The sequence below is a fragment of the Solanum lycopersicum genome, chromosome 5, assembly GCF_036512215.1.
Source record: "Solanum lycopersicum chromosome 5, SLM_r2.1".
NCBI classification, from domain to species: domain Eukaryota; kingdom Viridiplantae; phylum Streptophyta; class Magnoliopsida; order Solanales; family Solanaceae; genus Solanum; species Solanum lycopersicum.
Genome location: NC_090804.1, coordinates 22,809,254 through 22,816,912, shown reverse-complemented (window position 1 = coordinate 22,816,912; position 7,659 = coordinate 22,809,254). Strand labels below are relative to the sequence as shown.

General features: G+C 35.1%; 1 long non-coding RNA gene across 1 annotated transcript; it reads left to right on the top strand.

Moving 5' to 3' along the window:
* The first annotated feature begins 3,233 nt into the window (after positions 1-3,233).
* Positions 3,234-7,419, top strand: LOC138348400 (uncharacterized). Its single transcript, XR_011221002.1, has 2 exons — positions 3,234-3,549; positions 7,135-7,419. It is a non-coding gene; the product is annotated as an uncharacterized lncRNA (long non-coding RNA).
* The last annotated feature ends 240 nt before the right edge of the window (positions 7,420-7,659 follow it).

Sequence of the window (7,659 nt, the reverse complement as noted above, 5' to 3'; positions counted from 1 at the left end):
AGTACATGTGGTTGTACAAATACATGCGTTGTTTATCTATCTCTATAGTGGTTGGTAGGTGGGGAGCATTTGTAAGCAAGACTTGGATTGTAGCATCATTCAAGTGAAGTTGAAGTATGTCCTCATGTGACTCAAGGGCATAGATGTCTTTATTTCTTTATCGAAGTATTGTAATAGACTTAGTATTTTTATATTCGTATTGTCTATGGGCCGTGTCCCAAGTATTCTCGTGTCTAAGATTTGATGAGATTGATACTTAGTATTTTCTATGATTTCTAATGAAATATTTTATTAAAGATACTCTAATGTTTTGTGAAAAGATTTAATTCCGCACTACTCATTATGTATATGCGATGAACGATACGAAAGGGCTTATATAAGACCTCTGAGAGGTCGAGTACGCCGATTGCACTCCGAGAGTGCCATATCTTCTAGGATATGCTCTTGGTATGTGACAATCTTGTATAATACCTCCGAGAGGTCAAGTAAGCCGGTTGCACTCCGGGAGTTCCATATCTTCTAGGGTGTACTCTCGGGGTGTGACAAGATTTGCAAGAATTTACCATTTACCCAAAAAGGTTTACTGCTAAACTTCCTAGCGAAGTTCGTCAAAAAAATTCCTAGAAAAGATTGCCAATAAGTTGCTTATCCACCTACCTGCAAGCTTTCTACAACTAGCTTATCCACCTGATTTGATGTTGCATACAAGTAGGTTATCCATCTTCTAGAGAGATGTCTACAAGTAGCTTACACACCTCCTTGGAGTCTTCTACAAGCTTCTCACTCACCATCTTTTACTGTTGTCACATGCATACAATTTAATCTATTTTGATTTAGTAGGCTCCTTCACATGTTAAGTGGGTCCCAACTTGAATAAAGTTTGTAATCTTTTAGTATATTAGATAATGATAGTAAGTCCAGATAATGGTTTACTAAATTTAGAATAGGATATGGCTTATCTATTACTAGAATAGTGTGCCATGTAAGATATGTTTTTAATTTCAGTTTGGTTGTATTAAGACACCTTCTTTGATAAAAAGAAGGCCAATACATGGTTAGTAGACATATCGGAATTACCTTTGAAATAGTTTAGAAGAGTCTTAACATTTTTCCTTAGAAAATCTCTGTATTTTTACTAAAGTTTATATATTTTAAGTTATGAATAAAACTATAATCGGATAAACCTTTATCTTGTTCTTCTCTCCTCTAGGGATGGTAAGTTTGGTTCGGTAGTTGGTAGAAAGAACAGGGTAGGAGAAGACACTTAGCCAGTACACTTGTTTGTTATCTTAATGGTTTCAATATCTGGAAAGTTTGACTGTAACTGATTTTAATGGCTTTCTGTGTTTACCAAAATCATCTTGACACAACTGCATAATAAGCTTACCATTTCATAGCTTCTTGTAATTACAATAGCCTTCTGGATATCATTAAGTACATAAGACAGTTTTGGCAGAATAGAACTTATTCCCAGACATTGAAGGGCTCTATAGGCCAAGGAGTCGCGAAAATCCTGTGTTATGTCGGAAAAGTTGTATTATCTACTATACGATTTACTCCTTAAAAGTAAGTTAGCTATTGTTGGTGGAATCTCACAAAGTTTTAGATTGATGTGTATCGTAAAACTTGTGATAGTTGTGTCCGTCATGTGATGCAAGTCAAGAGGAAAGTCATCCTTCTAAGAATGTTGATTCTGAAGATGAAGAAGAACACACGGATCAACCACAACCCCTGGCCTCTAAGACAGGGTGAAAGCACAGTACATATCACCCCCTTGAGAATCTTATGTCCCCACTAAATTCCAGAATGCAAATTAGGTCAAAAACAAGAAATCTTGTTGCACTCTCAGCTTTCATTTCTACTATTGAGATAATAAAATGTGAAAGAAGCATTGAAGGATGTTGAATGGATCAATTAAATAAAATATGAACTTTATCAGTTTTAGTGGAGCAAGGTATGGTAACTGTTCCCATGACCTACTGACAGAATCATCATAGGGACTAGGTGGGTGTTCAGGAATAATCTTGATGAAAATAGGGTTATCATTCGGAACAATCCCTAACTGGTTGTTCAAGGCTATAATCACGAAGAAGGCATCGGTTATGACACGACATTTTCCTATGTTGATTGAATGGAGGCTATAAGAATCCTGATTACTTTCGCAGCATTCATAGGCTGCAAGCTCTTCCTCTTGCATGTCAAAGGTGCCTTTTTGAACGTAAATCTGAAAGAAGAAGTATATGTGAAACAACCACCCGGATTTGAGGATAAAAACTTCCCAAATCATGTATTAAAACTCAACAAAGCCCTGTATGGACTAAAGTAGGCTGGTAAAGACTGGTATAAAAGGATGTCCAAATTCATATTGAAGAATGGGTTCAAGACGAGCAAGATTCAGAACACCCTATTTTGGATAACAAGGGAACTAGAACTGCTCATCATCCAAATGTATATGGATGATATCATCTTTGAAGCCAATTCTTCATACATATGTGAAGAATTTTCTAAATGAATTCAAGATTAGAATGATGGGGTTGAATTTCATCCAAGGTTTACATATCAAGAAACTCTCAAGTGGGATGTAAGACCCCCAAAATGAGTTAGGATTTATATAGCCTCACTTGTGCCTATAAGCTTGTTAACATGTTAATATAGTTCTTTAACGAATTCTTGGGTGACTTGAGGTCATTTTGAAGTCAAACGTCAAGGGACGACCAAGACATTCGATGACTAGTCTCCTAAGGGACCTTATGTGTTTTTATGAAATTATGTGTGTGTAATGAGCTTATGAGTTCCTTATATGATTAAAAATTATTTTTATGGGCAATGTATTGAGTTTCATCAGGTTTAGAGGTCAAACGTAAGACGTTTGAAAGTTAGCCCTTGAGATATTCGTGTGTGTCTTAAGTGTGCCTTGCATGTTTGGATGTGCTTTACGTGTTCATTTTGGGGGAAACTTGCATGGAAGGTCTAAAACTTGTTAAGGATTGTATTTACGTTGGAAACGTTGGGGTATGACTTCCCAAGGGCCCCGCAAAAAGAGCCTACAAGAAGGACCTAGGGCTGTCGAGACACTTCCTTGGCACTGTCAATCGACTGAACCAAACGATGCCCCGTTTGTTGACAAATTGACCGTCAATGGTGGTTTTGTCAATGGAGACTTAGATTATATTAGGCTCAGATAAAGAACAGTCCAAGGACCCAATTGATGAAATCAAAGATGGTGTCGATGGACCTACTCGGCATCGATTGTGGTCGTTGGTACAGGTTCTTGGAAGCTGCCTAGCGATTGTTTCATTAGAAAGGTGAATATCAAATTCACCCCATGTCCTAACCTGATCCTAATAGGCTTATGTATTTATTTATTGGTTTATATAATTGTCAAAAACGTGATCAACCCATTTTCAATCCCTTTGACACAAATTAGAATTTCCCTTCAAAATTTATTCTTTCTAGAACCTCCATTGAAGGTGAAGCTCAAGAAAAGCTTGGAGCTTGGATTCCTATTGTTTCTTCATCAAGTTATGGATTTTTTTCTTCTAGATAAAGGTATGGTGATATTTCATCTCTATTTATCTTCCATCTAGAGAGCTAATCTCAATGTTTTCAAAGGGATTTCACGATCAAACTTTCAATCTTTCGATCTAGACATGGGTTCTTTCTCAAAACGTTTTCAAAGGATTAATCATGATAAATTGATGGTAATTATTGGTTTTAAAGTGAAAAACAATCCAATTTCATTGTGAACCCATGTCCCTTCCAAAACTCGATTTATCCCTTGCATGGGCATTGTGATTGTGGCTTGTTATTGATTGAATTGTAATTCTATTACGTTGAATTTATTAAGTATACTTTTATTTACATGTATTGATGATGAAATTATGATTAAGTATCCATGTGGATCAATGTATGAAGATTTGAACATGACTAGCTTTGATCTCCATGTATTCACTTTAAGTTTGATCTTATAATGTATAAAATTGGAATTCGATTATGATAGGATGTTGTAGCTACTGCCTTAGGTTAATATCATGGTTGAATTATGGATATGAATATTGTATGACCAAAGAAAATAAGTATTAGCATGAATTGATCTAGGTTCTTCTAGTCTATTGATTGATAATACTATGTATCTGATGTGATCTTGAATTTAGGTTAGATGAAGCATGATTACTTTTGATCAATGATCTATTAGATACTGCCTAACATGTACTTTATTTTTAAAAATATGATTGATGATCAAGACTTTAGGAAATTAGTAGCATTGCCTATTTTCTCTACTCTCGATTGAACTGGTAGTTGAATGCCTATGTTAGTATCTTGATCTTGTAGGGATTTAAGCATGATTTCGTTGTGTTAAGTTTATATTTAGATACTGCCCTAGATTGATACTATTGATGAAATATAATTTATGATCCATGCAAGTGAAATTGGTTAATGGTCTATATCCTTCTACCTTCTAATATGTAAATGTGTTGTACTTAGTTGTAGCATGACCTTGTAGTAGCTTATAGATGACTTCATATATGATTATGATACTTTAGCTACTGTCCTATACTTGAATTATTGATGAAATAGTAGTAATGGTCAATGATTACCAAAGGCTAAAAGATTGGTAAGAATTGCTCTACTCTCTTTTACTTATCTATTTCTTTATTGTGTTGTCGATGAAGACTTGTATGGCATTGTGTGGTATGGTACACTTATGGTAGCGGTGTTTACTGTATTTTCATTACATATGTGTTGACCATGGCCTTGACGGAAAATTAATGAATGTATGAATGTGTGGTTAGGATAATCACCTTATGTGTTACTTGTGCCTAGTCTTCTACTATAGTTGTGAATCTAGGTTAGGATACTATTGTTATGATCATGAGAATGATTATGTTAGGGTTATGTGTAGGTTCTGCCATAAATGAAATATTATGGAATGATGCTCCCTACCCATGTACCCCTATGTGAAGGTGTAAATAGCTATTGTAAGGAGTCTTAAAGTGTAATATGAAGTTAGCTTGCCTCCTATGCTAAATTGTGTTGTGTGGTCTATGCTTGTTTGTGCATGATGTTCTTAAGAGTTTGGCTTCCTCAATGTGTTGTTGATACCAATTATGTCATCATGTTGACCAATGTAACACATACTCACTCTACGAGCATGCTTACAAGCAGGATAGGATCATAGTGTGTAATGAAAGGTTGTTCTCATATTCACTAGTGTGTACTACTATGCATGTTATGATTATGTTTATGAAAGTATGATATGTGTTTCCTTCACTAGAATGACTTGATAGGTGTACTAGTATGGGGAAGGGTATGGGACCTTGTCAATGCATTGCACATATGTACTTTGATAGGATAGCTCCTAGGCTTGGTCTCTTATGTACATGTACATGAATGCATGAGTACGTTATCAACATGTATTATATGCTATAATGTGAAGTATGTGGTATGATGAAGTATGATTATACCTAGTGTCGAGATGTGTTTATATGAAAGCATGGCTCATGTATTTACCTAGTGTCAAAATGTGTTTATATGAAAGCATGGCTCATATATTTACACTTATACACTTATGCATGAATGAATTAAAGTATGAACATGTGTAGTCTAAAGGTGTTGTGTGAAAGGTTTTCTCATATGTATGTACACACACACATCTATGATGATATAGTCAATAGAGGGGCTCTTGAAAGGTGTTCTCAAGAGTACCTAAACTAGATAGGTGCTTGAATATGCTATGTCCATGAGAAAGGTTTTCTTACATGATATAGGTTGATGAAAGTATTTTTTTTATCTATAACCTATGAGCTTAGCATATGGGGAGTGAATCTCCTAAAGCCTATGGTTTATAAAGTAATGTAATAAAGGCTTTTGATAAAGGGTACTTAGCTTAGCACATACTAAACTTGAAGATGAGTGGTGTACCTTCCCATTATAGGAAAGTAGTTCACGATAGACCTCACAGAGTGGATAGCCTCATGACCCAAAAAGGGTGTAGCGTGATGTTTCCATGATGCCTCCAAGTTTCATAACTATGTTTCCCCATAGGATCTAGCAAGTGATATCACCTAATATGCCGGCATGATACTCATGTCTTGCCTTGGAATTAAAATACCCTCTTTTGTTGTGAGGAGATGACACTAAATTTCATGTTTGTCTCACATGGTCTTATTGTCGATTAATACTATAGTTTACCTAAAGTAAAATGGACATTGGAAGTAAAGTAAGGATCCTAATTAGGATAACATAAGGGCAGTTGCTTAGTGTAGGTGGAGGTATGGGACTTCACCTATGCATTGCACAAGTGACACTTGAAAGATGTCCTAGGAAGGTGTTCTAATGCAGGTATGTTTATGGTTTTCTTGCATGACATTGTGATAGTGTTTACATGATGAGATGATATGCATGACATGAAGTTATAATATGACTATGTAATTAAGGTCCTATATTGAAGTGTATGTTGGTTCCATATATTATTGTGTTTGGTATATGAATGATATGTTAAGTCTTATGGTCTCATGATAGGTCTACTAAGTATGTATGATGTTATGGGGCTTCACATGTACATTGCACTAGTAGATTTAGATTTGGATTATGAGTAAGGTTTCATAAGGTTCTATATGAAGCAAAATAAGTATATATGCATAATGACAATAGCTTACTGAAATGTTCTTATAGCTTGTCCTAAGTGTGTCTTTTATGTATTATACTTTTATGATGGTATGTGTTGGCTTATGTAAGTTGTATGTATGGTTTTACTTGTGACCTTAAGGTGATGTATTGCACCAAGTATCATTAGAGGGTTACTTCGGAGGTTAATGAGTTAAAAGAAGTACTTCACTATAAAAGGAAAGTAGCTCACTATAACATGAAAGGAGCTCTCAGTAAAGTGACCTCAAATATGGCTTAAATTCTCCATGCAATTTTATATGATATTTGGACTTCGAATATGTCTATATGAAGTATGTGAATTATATAAATGCTATTGTAAAAAGGTTTTATGATGATTTACTCAAAAAGGAATGAAGTGTGATTTCAAGAAAATTCCCCTATTAAATTTATGTTTTTGCATAGTCGTCATACTTAGTGCATTCTTGTACTAACTCCATTCTTCTCAACTTTTCATACAAAGTGTAGGTTATGGATCCTTAAAGTATGTATCTATTATTGAGGAGCTTGGTATGTGAATTCTCAAGCTCAAGGAAAGGAATCCTTAAGTTCAAGGATTCCTAAGTCATGTCTTTACTATAAAGTGTATAAGTTTACTTATGTATTATATTTTTGAGGACCGTATCCCTATTGTACTCTTATGATGTTGTGTATAGGACGGCAAAGAGACTTAAGGTCTAAATATGTACTTATGATATTTTATATATATGAGGTAAAGTTTCTAGCATATGATGTGCTATGAAAAGTTTTAAATTTTCCGCTAAATTTACTATGACAATGTGATGAATGATAACTATGGACTTGTACAAGACCTCCGAGAGGTAAGTACACCATGTTACTTCTAGGAGATGCTCCCCGGGTGTGACATGTCAAGAGAAATACACAAAGGAGTTGTTGAAGAAATTTCAAATGGTGGATTCCAATCTTATTGAAAGCCCCATGGGTATAAACTCCAAAATGGGAACAGATGAGGCTGATCAATTGGTGAATCGA